Here is a 15058-nt window from a genome sequence, read left to right on the forward strand (position 1 = left end):
TTTACTGGAATGTGGTGTCAAACTATAAGGCAGTAGACAACAAAAAGGTTTGGGGATAGCCACTCCATGTACTTGAAAAACAGTATTAATAAAGAAACTCATCTTTAAATATTGAAGTTCAAAAGAGAACTGAGCTAACAGGATGAGTCTGGTCTATAAATATAGCTGAAACTGGTAGAGGTGGGATCAAGGAATCTGGAACAGGAAGTAATGTTGCCTGTAGGTGGGTTCTGGATACCGAAAGTGATCTCATCAAAGGGTGCCTGAATGGGATTTCATCAGTGTTTGGACCAGAGGTGACGTGTCATTGAGGGGCTAAGTCTTCAGCTGGTCTGCACAGGGACAGGAGTAGAAAGAATCAAATAACAGGGTTAACCCCTGTGACGGATGGAAGGGGCCCATGCCTGGTCGGAATGCCCCTTCACCACATCTGCCAGGGGGAGAAGGGTGGAAAGCCCAGTATCTCCCCCTGGACACTAAATGGCAGCCTCCCTGAGTTGCAGTGGTGCCCCCAGGGCTTCATGGGGATTGGAGTTCTGTACAGCTCGTTGGGGTTCCTCAGGTGCCGCCAGGAGGTGCTGCAACAGCAGAGGCTGGCTCCTTTTGGGCACTGGTTTCACCTTTCCCGGAAGTGCAGCTGGATGTCGCTAATCAACCACCTGGAGCACTTCCAGGTGCCTGATAAAAGGGAGCCAGCAACCACCACTCAACGACCAGAGTTGGGTGGAAGGAGGACAAAGCTTGAGGAGGAGGAGGAGGAGTGGTGGTGGAAGAGATAGAGGGTAGTGCTTAGGTGTTATTTGTGCTTGGGACTGTGTTGTGGCTGGAGGGATTATGGAGAAGACGTGCCCTTCAACTGAACAAAAATAAAAGAGTATTTGTTTTATACGTGGCTCCCGATCTGTGTCAAGTCGGGCGCGATATAGCGCCTTACTTACACCCCTGGTCTAACCACGCGCATGAGTGTGAGAATGATCAGCATGGGTGTGACTTCATTCCAAGCTCTGACATGGAACACAGCATAAGTCCTAGCCTAATTGCAATTTTGTAATTGAAAAAGTAATCACAGAAAATGGGTATCTATTCAAGCTTATTAAAATGTTTTGAGAAGAGCAATGGTTATATCTTCTCAAGACATTACCTTTCACTGCATTATCAAGCAACTGCTTCTGTACAAGCAATACTTCACTTGAGGAAATTAATGGATGTATTTTCCAATACATTAGAAAAGTGTAAGGTGCCTACTGTCACCCAATTATTACTTATACAATGTGTATGTTTTCTATTTGAAAACCTTATCTCATAACATATAACACTATCTATCAATCTGTTATAAAAGCTATGGAATCCTTTTTATGACTTATGGGGGTTGTCAGGTATGAGCACTTAGGAGTTACTGACCAGACAAGTAGGTACACCCCAGACCAGGATGAGGTGCTGCTTTAACTCAGTCTTCTCAGTCCACAAACTAGAAGCTCAGCGGTGACCTCACTTCTGCTTCCTGCTTCCTGTTTTTTCGAAATTCCATCATTTTTGTGACTTTTATATCATTGAGTGTACTTTTTCAGTTATAATTTCAGTTATATGGGGTGAGTCAGGTGACTCTCCAACAACCTGCTTATACCCATGTATTTCTCTCTACAGCATAAAGAAGGGACCAACCCTGGACAGGTCACCAGCCAATCACTCTGCTTATGAAGAACTTTATTATTTTCATTACACAAAGAATATTGGCAGTACATCTTTCAATTTTAGAAAATTTTCTACCAAGGGTTTTGTCCCATTTCAGCAAAAATTCACTTTAACAGGGATCTGGAAAGCTATAAAGTTTGAAAGATACCTTAAAAGTATCAAGATGCACAACAAATTTTGACAAAATCATTAAAGTATGATTTCTTAGAGCATATCAGCCTGCTCAGCATTTCTGAATATTTAAATATGTGCAAAATGCAGGTAAAAAGGGGTCTTCTGGTCTGTAATGTGGTAGTTCTCAAACTCAATCCTGGGTCTCCAGTGGCTACTGCTTTTCTTTCCAAACTGTTTTGATGTTAAAGGCCAAATTCTGCTGTTAATTGAACTTGACATTTAAATAGAGGGCCTGTCCCTGCTCCCAGACTGCAATCTTGTAAATTCCCAATTGTGTACATTTTACTTATCTAAGAAATACAACAGAACCATTCTTTGGTGAAAAAAAAACAACATTTATGTCATAGGAATCTGCCCATTTATTTTTTCCAATGCTTAATTCACTTGCTTGTAAACATTTTAATTCATGATTTTTCATTCATTTTCTAGAACTACATATTCAATTCACTTGTATTAAGTGCACCCAAGACCATCATGCTATGCAGTAATTACAAAAATATGCAATAATGTACAAATGTACAAATTCCAACTGTCATAGGTAATCTACATTCTGAAAAAGGTCATTCAATAATGAAATGAAAAAAATACATCTGAAAACACATTAATCATGTGTGAAGAAATATTTACTTCAAGTCAGACCAATGCCTTACTAAGGGAAAGAAAGCACTGGTGAATCAAAATGAGTATTACACTTAATTAAAAGGCAAGGTAAGAACATAATATGAAACACAATAATGATTTTATTCTCTTTTCTTATTACCTTACACTTATAAAGGGTTGCAGAGACTGGAGTTTCAAATTTGTTCTGAGTACAACATGAAAATCAGTGTTGGATTGGATAATAATTCATTCTGGGGTACATTTATTCACACACACAAACACACCCACACACACATTAAAGGACCAGTTAATAGTCACCAATCAACCTAATACTTATGCCTTTATCATATGGGAGGAAACTACTTTAACTGTAGAAAATCCACCCAGTCAAAGTTCAAGCTGGGATCTAAAGTCAGGGGTTGATTGCTCTGAAGCAGAGTGCCTGGTGGCACAATGGCAATGTTGCTGCATTACAACAAAGAAACTGGTTCAAGTCCTGGGTTCGCCCCATGTCCACATAGTTTTACTCCTTCAGTCCAAAAACATGCAGGTTAGGGAGAGTGGCAATGTTTAATTGGTGTTATTGGTTGCAATATCCAGATATTGTTTCTGCTTTCTGCCTGATGCTTCCTGGGATAGGAACATATTTTAAAATAGCAGGAATAATATAATGTAAAATACATTAGTATTTATTATAATATTTTTAAATACTGTACACTCTAAACTCATTATTATTTCTAATGAGTTTGCACGTAGTTTGTGTGAGGAACTTTCAGATTAGGGTATGACTGCGGATCCTAATGTGATGTAGGAGACCTTCCGTGACAAGACCCTGAAGGTTGTTGAGGGTTGTGTTGGTGTTACTGGTGTTCCCAGAAGGATGTGTTTCATCTCACAGGGCACCCTGGATATCATCGAGAGGAGTCGCAGCGCACGGCTCAATGGCAACTCTGGTCTGTACTGGGAATAGAGAAGGGCGGCTGCGAGGGCTCTGAGGGCAGATAAAGAGGCGTTTGTTATAGGAATCTTTTAGCAAGTGACACACCATCTGTGGTCTAGTGACCCACGTCCTGCTTACAGAGGAATCAAAGCATTACACACATCTGAATCTGTTCCTCGGAGAGTCGCAGTCAGGGCAGGTGATGGAATGGTCCTTACAGATGACACTGCAGCTGTGACCCGCTGGGCTGGCTACTTTGAGCAGTTGTTCAAAGCTGATCCTCCAGCTAGGACTCTGGATATCTCTGGGTCCACGGTTCTTGAGGCTGATCCTCCAATTAGCTGTGAGCCACCCAATCTCACTGAGATTGCAGAAGTGATGAAACAGCTGAGAGGGGGAAAGGCTGCAGGGATCTGTGGTATCCAAGGTGAACTTCTCCAGGCTGATGGTAAGGCTGTCCTCCTGGCATTGCAAGCAATCTTTGCTTCCATTTGGGAGACTGGCATCATCCCAACTGACTGGAAAACAGGACTTGTCGTCTTATCTGGAAAGGGAAGGGTGATCGCCTGGATTGCAGCAACTACAGGGGGATAACACTGCTCTCGGTGCCGGGTAAGGTCCTTGCTAGGGTCGTCCTCAATAGGATCCGTGATCACTTGCTCACCTACCAGTGAACGGAACAGTCTGGTTTTACGCCTAAGAAGTCTACTATCAACCACATCCTGGTACTGAGGGTTCTCATGGAGCGCAAACACGAATATCGGCAGAGTTTCTTTGCAGTCTTTGTCGATTTTCGCAAAGCGTTCGACTCAGTTGATCGAGCTGCCCTGTGGGACATCCTAAGGGTCTGTGGGATCCCCTCGAGGTTGCTGTATATCATGGCCGGCCTGTACACTGGTACTGTGAGTGCTGTGCAGAGTGGAGGCGGGACCTCTGCGTTTTTCCCAGTTGATTCTGGGGTTCATCAGGGGTGTGTTCTTGCTCCTACTCTGTTCAATGCTTGTATGGACTGGGTGTTGGGCAAGGTCATGGGGTCCAGCGGCTGTGGGGTATCTGTTGGTGAAGAAAGATGCACGGATCTTGACTTTGCTGACGATGCTGTGATCAATGAAGGCTCTGATCGGGGCACTCGAAACACTGAGCAAGGAGTCTGAGTGTCTGGGCTTGCGAGTGTCCTGGATAAAAACAAGATCCAGGCCTTTAATGACTTCTTGGGCACAGCCATCAGCAGTGTGTCTGTTTGCGGAGAGAGTGTTGACCTTGTTGAGAGGTTTACTTACCTTGGCAGTGACATTCATGTCTCTGGTGACTCTTCCAATGAAGTCAGTAGATGGATTGAGAGAACATGGGGGGTCATGAGGTAGGTGGAAAGGGGTGTGTGGCGCTCCCAATATCTATACAAAAGGAGGAAGGTCCAAGTCTTTAGAGTCTTGGTGCTTCCTGTCTTGCTATATGGTTGTGAGACTTGACGCTATCCAGTGACCTGAGACGAAGACAGGACTCCTTTGGTACTGTGTCTCCTGGAAGAACCTTGGGTACAATTGGTTTGACTTTGTGTCGAATGAGTGGTTGCTCATGGAGTCCTGAATGAGGCACATTACCTGCATTGTGAGGGAGCGTCAGTTACAGCACTACGGCCATGTGGCACGTTTCCCCAAGAGTGATCCGACTCGTAAGAACATCACTGTTGGGGACCCAAGTGGCTGGACCAGGCCAAGGGGTCATGCACGTAACACCTGGCTGCAGAAGATAGAGGGTCATTTCCGGAGGGTGGGACTGGACCATGCGTCTGCCTGGGGGTTTGGAAACCGGGATACTGAGTTGTTTTGTCGTGTAGTGGGGGCGGCAACGCACTTTATCAGTGCATGCTCCCCAACTTGACTTGACTTGCTTTGTACAATCTAAATCTGAGTTATAATTAACTGTACAATTTATTTTAGAGTTTTATTTTTCTAGGTACCTGTTATTTTTTGTATATTTTAAAAAATATATTAAAAGGTATATATTTTAAAACAGGAAAGATGTACAGTATTTACCAGAATACTGTGCACATGAACTGAACATCCTCCCCCCTTTCTCGCTCATTCATCAGTCAAGAATTCTGCCTTCAATTCAGTCACACAGTGTTCTGTGCATTATGTCTTTCCTATTGACATTCAACACAGAGTTTTCAAGAAGTGACTTGATATTTTTGCAGAAAATTCACAGAGTGTGCCTGTTTTCGCCATACAAATGGATAATAGACATGTGGATTACACAACATGAGCTATGTGAGAAATTCTTTTTCCATGGACTTTTTTTCACATAGTTAGCCAGGATCCAGAACTGATCACCGCAGGTTTTCGTTGAGTTTGAATCTTCAATACATAATTTCTCCACAAAGACATGCGACATTTTTCTTGGCAAACACTACAAAGTACACAGATTAAGTAGAATATTTTAAAAAAATGGAAGCGGGGTATTCTTTCAACCTGGAATTGAAATATCCCAAAAGATGTCTCATAGGGTCTTTCTTATATTGAGACGTGCTAAAGACAAGTAATCAAGTACATGTAAGTAAAAAGGCTGTAAACTATGTCTACGTAATCTGATGGAGTGACCTGCTTGAAGTATTTTTAGTGAGTTACAAGGAGTCAAAAATAAATTAGAGTCATTGGGTAGGCTGTGTTTAGCTTTGGCAGGTAAGACCATGTATGATATGTGATTGGTCTGGACACAGTATATTGCATGTCTTATACATTGTATATTTGTATATTGCTTTGTTAAAATATATTAAATGTTATTTTTTTAGATTATATCTGAAATATAAAGTATTTGAACAACATATAAGTTACATTATATTGAAAGATTTGTCCCATTATTTTCCATTGCAATATAGTTTGTTTTTGTTAAGGGTGCCAAGTTCTGTGCTTACAGGTTCAAGCTATTTTCCCCGGTGTAATTTAAATATAATAATATGTTCTGGTTTTAACAGGCTGCCCACCTAAAAAAAAGTTTGATTTTGCAGCAAAAATACCTCTGCCAACGCAAAGGTCAAGTCATATATCACAGAAAACAGAAGCAACACCCTCTGTGCTTCGTAAAGCAGTGTATCAAAAATGTATAGTCATTTCTTGTAGAAACATTTGCGTTTATTTGTAAAAATCAACGGCCCTGATCCCAATCTGATGGTGATAATTAGACAATGCAGGCATTAAACAAATGATGACAGGAGTTTATTTATCCTTGGGCATGAGTTAACACCCAGACATACATGTTACACAAATGTCCCGGTGTGGAAAATCGAACATCTCTTTACCCTTCGTTTAATTTATGTCAGTGTGCTACGTTCCGGAGTCATTCTTGGTAGCGGCGACTCTACAGCTGAATAAAGTAATGTGACAACTTCTTCCGCAGGCAGGCTACTCATTTTAAACTGGAGCCGCGAATTTGCCTGCAGTACAGCGCAACACTGAATATTACAAGAAGCTGTTACAAAATTAACGTATATTTCTATAATTAATGAATGACGTGGGACGTTAAATAAAAGAAACAGACGATGGCAAAACCGCAGGGCCGGAAGTAAAGCAAGCAGTATTAGTAAACGCGAGGGGCGCCGTCATCTCTGACCTTTCACCTACTTCACAGGGCTCGGAGGGAGCGGTTGGTATAAAGCTGTATTAAAGCAGTTCATTGGAGTTAGTGCACGTCGACGTGAGCCAGGTAACTTGTCTGTTTGTAATTACTATTTTGATTGGTACTTTATAGGATTTGTGCCTATCCGGCCCTCGCGAACAAATTAAAAACCGTTAAAAATGGATAGGCGCGTGAACTCGCGGCCAAAACAGCTGCTAGGAGATCGAGCGAGCGAGCGCGCGCGCGCGTTGCTGGCCGCTCAGGCCTCGCCTGCAGGGTCAGAGCGACTGCGCGATGGGGTCGGCTGGCAGGCAAGCAGTGCTGAGATAACAGTTAAAGGTTACTGTCAAGGTGAACTTTATTATAAGTGGAATAGATTTCATAAGGTGAGACTTATAAGAAGCATAAAATCAGACATAAATGTTCTCATTAACTAAATGTGAAGTTTGCATTGAGTTTCCAGATGTTTTTTACATTTTGTTTAACAGCTTATTTTTAAATGGCAGCACGTGAATCACATTTATTTTAAAGTTTGTGACGTGTGTATTAAAAAAAAAAATCAACAACACTCTCTGCTGTCTGTATCTAATACCTGTTTGGCTAGTTCTTCTGCAATTTTGCCATGGTGCATAACCAAGTATTGATGAAATGAAAGCCGGCAGTGCTTCTTTATGGGAAATTAAGGTAATGGTAAAACAAATTTTACAATTGGTACATTATTTAGTTGGTTACAGTGCCTGTCTAGTAAAGAGTAGGCTCTGAGTTTGAGGCTACATCTACATTACTACATTTTCATTTAAATACAGTGTTTTTAAAATGAAAACAAACTCTGCCTACACTAGTTTTTTCACAATGTTTACAAAAGTAACTCTGTCCAAATTAAAAACACTGAAAACTTATATGTTGTTGAACTTCACCTACACTGAGGATATGTGCGTTTGTGGAAAAATCCTTTGACTTTATTGCAAATCTATAGTATCTAGTAATTTATTTGCCTTTTGTGCATGCACGCAGCATTCAAACTGTACAAAATACAATTTAGATGCGAACATGTAAGCAACACAACAAATGCCATAGAAAGCATCTCCTCTGTGCCCAAAATTCTGGAATATGGTTTTCTTCTGTAAAGGGTGACCCGTAATGTAATGAGCAGAATCCAATGAGGAAAGGGCAACGTAATAAACATAAACAAATAAGAGCCCGATTGGAGTTTACGTTTTTCAAAACTCTTCGTTTTTACCTTTCCGCACTGAAGCGCTGAGCTGGCGTTTTTAGAAGTATATAACCCTGAAGCATTTTTCTTAAGTCTGCATTTTCAGGGGTTAAAATCGTCAGAGTAGTGGATGAAAGGCAAAAATGGAGACTAATATCTGCATTTTTAAACAAAAACATAGTAGTGTGGACATAGCCTGAATCTCAGCAGTGGGTCTCGGACAATACTCTTTCTGTTATTGTCAAATCACTCTCTCCATGGTGGACTGGACCCTATCCTGGGCTAGCTCATTCTTTCTGCTCAGTGGTTGCAGTAGTACATTTTTATACTGGGAATTGGATAAAAGGTTTGGAAGTTTGTTAGATCAAATTCCTACTTTTTGGTGGTGCATTGTAATTCATTGTTTATTGTGTGTTATTTTAATTGGAATGTCCAAACTGGTTGTGTGATCAATGCTTTTTAATACACTGGCGCTCTGTCCAAGGGTGATTACATCTTTACCATTGTTAATGCCGTTTTAGGCTCTGGCTACTCACGACTTTGAATTTCATAAGCAATGGTTGAAAAGAATAAATTAATATTGTAACAGAGATTGTCAGGAAGGTATTGGTGGACTGATTCTTCTGTCAAGTGGTAGCAATTGTTTCCAACTTAATTGCACATTCAACAGACAAACAGCGCACTGACGCAACATGTAAGATGTGCCAGGACTGCAGGCCATCTTTAATGCAATTGCATAAATATAGGATTAGAAGAAAATGCACAAAATCCAGCCTAGTAGTGTTTTAGTCACACAGAAGAAAAAAGAAGAAGGATTCTTAAAACACTTATTTGTCATGCCCAATCCAGAGTATGTTGACACTTTAGCCACTTGCACTGCCAGTAAGAATAGCAACTAAAGCCATGGGCTTTAAATCACAAGGTTGCCAGTTCATTTTTCAAATTACAGTAGATGCTTTTTGTGACCTTCAGCAACTTGTTAGATAGATAGATAGATAGATAGATAGATAGATAGATAGATAGACAGATAGATACTTTATTAATCCCAAGGGGAAATTCACATACTCCAGCAGCAGCATACATAAAGAACAATATTTAAGAGTGATAAAAATGCAGATATAACAGACAATAACTTTGTATAAAGTTTACTCCCCCGGGTGGAATTGAAGAGTCACATGGTGTGGGGGAGGAATGATCTCCTCAGTCTGTTAGTGGAGCAGGACAGTGACAGCAGTCTGTCGCTGAAGCTGCTCTTCTGTCTGGATATGATCCTGTTCAGTGGATGCAGTGGATTCTCCATGATTGGCAGGAGCCTGCTCAGCGCCTATCGCTGTGCCACGGATGTCCAACTGTCTAGCTCCGTGCCTACAATAGAGCCTGCCTTCCTCACCAGTTTGTCCAGGTGTGAGGCATCTCTCTTTTTTATGCTGCATCCCCACCACACCACCGTGTAGAAAAGGGCGCTCACCACAATCGTCTGATAGAACATCTGCAGCATCTTATTGCAGATGTTGAAAGATGCCAGCCTTCTAAGAAAGTAGGAAAAAAAAAGTTGTCTCTGTCCTTTCTTTTACAGAGCATCAGTATTGGCAGTCCAGTTCAATTTATCATCCAGCTGCACTCCCAGGTATTTCAACATGTCTGCCCCCCTAGGTAATAATTTCACCAGTTTCACTAAAAGAATTTAAAGTCTTTATTTATAAACCTTTTAAAGCATATTCAGACAGTTCATTCAGATGGGGAAGTATCTGGTAACTGGAAAGCTGCATTTGTAATTGTAATCTATAAGAAGGGAGAAAAAAGAGATCCTAGTAATTACAGACCAATAAGCCATACATCTGCACTATGCAAAATTATGAAAACTATAATAAGACACAAATAGGAAGAGAATAAAAATAATATACTTAATAACAGCCAGCATGGATTTGTGAGAGTAAGATCCTGTCAAGTCTATCTGTTATTTTCTGTATGAGCAACTACAGAAGTAGGCAAAAACGAAGCATATGACATTATTTACTCTTACTTTCAAAAGCCTTTGATATTGATATTAGTACCAACCCAAAGATTCATTTTGAAACTATTTAGAAAATAAAGTATTGCCATTAGAGGTAACTTACATAGGTGAGTTTCAAGTTGGTTAATTGGCAGGGGTCTCTCTGGGGTTTATCATTGGACTGTTACTTTTTCTAATTTATATTAATGACATAGATTGCAACTGGGTGAATACTTTGAAGGTGTAGTTTAATGCAGAAAAAGGCAAAGTTTAAAACGCACGCAGTATGAATGTTAATTATAAATATAAGATGCAAGACACTGTAAATATCCTCTTGGATTTAGGTGTTTACATTCACACAGTATTCTCATTCTGTCATTCATTTATTTTTTTAAAACCATTGAAAATAAATCAATGTTAAGATATAAAACACAAGTGAGTCTTTATCTTGAGTACTGTGTATGGTTCTGGTCCCTACAAAAAAGGGACAGAATCCTAGTTCATCCTGGGACTTAGGAACATGTCCTACTCCGAAAGACTTAGGAAATTATTAAACCTTTTTAGTCTTCATTACAGAAGACTGTGTTAGGACCTAATTACGTTCTTCAGAATTCTCAAAGGCATTGATAAAGTTGACTATGCAGAAATTATCATTTATTTAAGTATGTAGTTAAGGAGACTGGTGAAAATAAAAGGATGTTTTTATATTACCTGCCCCATGTGTTTTTAATTATGGGCAAGAAAATCTTTTAATGCCATGTATTCATGAAGTATGGAGATAAGAACATTTATAATATGATACAAGCCAATTGTGATCAATGCTATATAACTGCCAACAATATAACTATCCTTTGAAAAAAATATTAAAATCTCCACATGCTAGTTATCCAGTTGTTTGCTCACTACATCCAAAACACATGCAGTTTTTGTTAAAATATTGCTAAACAGATCCTACTGGAAAAATTAGCATACATCATATACAGAAAATGCAGTTCACATAGGATTGAATTTTTGAATTAAAGATCTACCTCTTCCCAGTATTCATTGGTCAAGAAAGTATCTCTTTCACAGTATTTTAGCAAAAAATGCAAGTGTTTTGCATGTCGTGAGCAAACAACTGAATAACATGAATGTGGATTAAGCACTACGAGTAATGTATTTTTTTTGTCCATTGATATTTTTTATATTGTTTGCTCTTGGCTTGCATAGTATTATAAACTTTCTTTACCTCCATCCTACATGAAAAATTGAAATTACATTTTTTCTGTCATCATTCCAAAATAAATGAGATGAGTAACATTTAAAGAAATATATGTATTTTTTGAGTGTAATATTCCTTTAAGCAGAAGTGCATTAAACTGAAGCCAGGAAGCATTGCTTCACACAAGGTGTTGTAGAAATCTGGAACACACTATCAAGTCATGTAGTTAAAGCAGAAACTTTGATAACTTTTACAAAGTATCTGAATGAAATATTAGAACAATGTAGCTATTAGCTAACCAAATTTGATTGACTAAATGATAATCTCTCATTTATTCATCTACTTAATGTTCTTACATTGTTTTCTTTGGTGTCTTCCAGAAATACAATGGTAATGATTAAAAGGTGCAGTGTGCTGGCTAAGCCACAGTGCACCTCCATTAAAGTATGCTCCTAGAGTTTACCACTGTGAATATGAAAATTAATATTTCATTTATTTTCTTAACCATGAAGCTAATGCCAGTCACTGAATATTAATGCCAGAGAATTTAAGGGTTAATATACTGGGAGATTTGACACATGACAATGATTTGACTTACAATGTGTTGTAGTAATTGCTAATGACTGTTATTAGGTGCACCATGGTATTCACGGTCTCATTATATGACTGAAAACCCATCAAAAATAAAAGGCTGCCTCCACCTAGATAATTGTTAAGCCAATGAAAATGATATTTCATTAACCTCTTTTCCAGAAAAAATTGCAGTTTTAATGATTTTAATGCAAGTGTCCTATAGGGCCCAGGTTCCAAGATTATCTTGGAGCCAGTGGGATTAATGTTCCATTTACAACATAATTACTGACTTAGTTTCCAGTTGATGTAAAAGGAGCTGCAATAGTTACAACTTTTTACATTTTTTTCTAAGATTACTTCAAATAAAAAGTGCTATATATTAGGTTTAAGGTCATTCAGATGGAAAGCTTCTGTACATATTTAATGCTGATTCCAAGAAATAAGATAAAGTACTGATGTACAGCATGCAAGCTCATAAAAAAATCTGGCAGGCTGCCTTGTGCAGGGCTCTATTAACTGTAATGAAGAGAGCCAGTATAGGTTTTGGCGTGTTGTAATGGAATGGTTGCTATTTTCACAAGTCTGTATAAACTGTGGATTGGCTCCAGCAGACCCCCGTGACTCTGTGTTCGGATTCAGCGGGTTAGAAAATGGATGGATGGATGGATGTATAAACTATCATTTGGGTTCCTAAGAAGTATGTTGAGAAACACCACCATCTACCCATGGTTTATCAGTCTACCTTTATTTCATATACATAACACTTTTAATATTTGGTACTATTACTTAAAACATTACAAAAGCCAGCAGTGGTTTCCTGAGTTGGTCGTGTGTGATATCAATAGTTTCTGATTTTCTTTTGTAAGATAAAACAGGCAAACAATGATACAGTGTCAGGGTACCAAATGGTAATCACTGTATAATTGGATCAAAAACACAGTTGAAAATAATAGCACTTTTTGTTTCAATATAACATTTTTGCATATGTGTGTTCAGAGACTGAGAAGATTTTGTGGTGGTGCTATATTTAAGGCAGCCCTGGAGAATGTACAGTATTTATTACATTTTTATTCTCCCCTAATACCCTCCTTTCATTGTGACATCAGTGCTGAGAAGGGGTTTGCATCACCCAGAAATATTTAGAGATTTGTGGCCGGGAGCCTTTCAGAATGTTTTCCTTCTAATCTGGAGTTGTTTTAAGATGGCAGAGAAAATCCTCAGCTGGGTGATGATTTTGGATTTTGTACCAGTAGAGAAGTTACAGAAAGAAAAACTTTGTGTATGTGCGTAAGAAACTATTTAGCCTTTTTGGATTTGGTGGGTGGGTTGTTTAGAAGAATACTCTCTATTTACTTCCTTAATAGGTGTAATGTGACGCGTGGATTATGACAGATATCTGGTGTGTTTAGTTTGTGAGGAAATAAATTTCTAAAAATAAACTTCATTTTCATGCAAGGGATTGTTTACAAGTATATCTGGAATCAGATCACCTTGGTCTAAAAGTCAGTAATTATTTTTTTCTGTCATCTGAACATAGGCCTAATTGTTTAACCGCATTTGGGAAAGAGAAATGTTGAACTGCCAATTGATCAACACTTGGCACTGAGTAAGATCACATGGCAAAGGCAGAGGCTAAATAGACCCAGGCAACCAAATGAAAAATGAATGTGACCTGGAAATTTTAGTGTATGCCTTTCTTTGGAACAATTGTGATTTTTACATCTAGAAGTGCCTCTCCTGCATTGTAGGGGAGGATAAGGACATACTGAATTCTAAATAAGACCTTTGTAAGGAGAGCAATTGCAAGAAGATAGGGCTAACAAGTCATTGATGGCTGTCAGGGTGTCAACTCCAGAACTCCACTGGTCGACACCAGAAAAAAGGAAGTTAAGTAATTTGTGACCTTTAGTGCAATGTTAGCGGGTGTCTTTGCATCTACCTAAGTTGTACCAGATGGCTATGACATCAGCAGCCAGGTTATTGTCTGGATGATACATGTTCTCCCTAGGTTTGCATTGATTTTTCTAGGCAGTGGCAAAATGAATAGTGCTACTCACTTTATCCCAAAGAATAATGAACGTAAGCTTTACTTTTGTACAGCCTTGTTACCACAGTGCCAGTGCTTTTAATCCACTTTTGTCAGCAATCCTTCTATACAATTTTTTACAGCAATTAATAAAAATGTATGTACAACTACAGACATTTTTACGGAATGTTATTGTTTATTGGTAAGACAAGCAGGCCTACTTTACCAACATACTGCACATAGGCAAATTGCCAGTGTTAAGTTATCTCTTGTATACACTAGTGAGGGTTCCTTTAGCATTGTGGGGAAGTACAGATTCCACATATATATTATGGCTGGGTGCAGGACTGACAGCTTAGATCGGTGTTAGGGAATTTTGGTGCACCAACTGAGTCTTCTCTTTTATTCATTTACTAGCAAAATACCCGCGTTTCACAGCGGAAAAGTAGTGTGTTAAAGAAGTTATGAAAAAGAAAAGGAAACATTTTAAAAATAACATAACCTGATTGTCAATGTAATTGTTTTGTGACTGTTGTGAGTGTTGCTGTCATCAAGGATTTGATTATCATTATTTCTTTCAATCAGGTTCGTATTTGGAGGACGTGTTGTTATGAAGTTACATTCCGTGTTTGTCAACTGTTGTAAAGATAACAGATTTCATTCATCGAAGTGTTCACCACGCAAATCGCTACTCGTGAATGTAAGATGTTTAACAGGCATTCCCAGTATTAACTTGTGCTAAACGTACCATGGTGTGACTTAAGGGGAGCTGACTGAAAAAAGGCAAGTAGGTGCGTATTTTGAACAAAAAGGGAGAAGACATCGAAGGAGCGGGAAAGTGAGAAGGAAAAGTGTTTAAATAAATAGCTAGGAAAGTGAATGGAAAGAAGCAGCCAGCGGTAAAGCAAGGAAGACTTCGTAATAAGTACAGTTCGGTGCACGTAGAAGGTGTAACAATAAGATTGTTAAGCCTTATGATAATGTTCTCGCACGGAGGATTTAGAGAGACACACTGGGAGAAGTATAATGTG

The 15058-nt window shown here is 39.1% G+C and overlaps 1 protein-coding gene across 2 annotated transcripts in view; it reads left to right on the forward strand.

The window, feature by feature from the left end:
* The first annotated feature begins 7004 nt into the window (after positions 1–7004).
* bbox1 (butyrobetaine (gamma), 2-oxoglutarate dioxygenase (gamma-butyrobetaine hydroxylase) 1) overlaps positions 7005–15058 on the forward strand; it is a 121105-nt gene continuing 113051 nt past the window's right edge. The window contains exon 1 of one of the 2 annotated variants that reach the window (XM_039753717.1): positions 7005–7108. The gene's annotated coding sequence lies outside the window, so the exon portion shown is untranslated. Of the gene's footprint in view, positions 7109–7325; positions 7408–15058 lie in introns of those variants that run through there. The other variant, XM_039753728.1, reaches the window with a different exon arrangement.

The sequence above is a fragment of the Polypterus senegalus genome, chromosome 1 (assembly GCF_016835505.1).
Source record: "Polypterus senegalus isolate Bchr_013 chromosome 1, ASM1683550v1, whole genome shotgun sequence".
Classification (NCBI taxonomy): Eukaryota; Metazoa; Chordata; class Cladistia; order Polypteriformes; family Polypteridae; genus Polypterus; species Polypterus senegalus.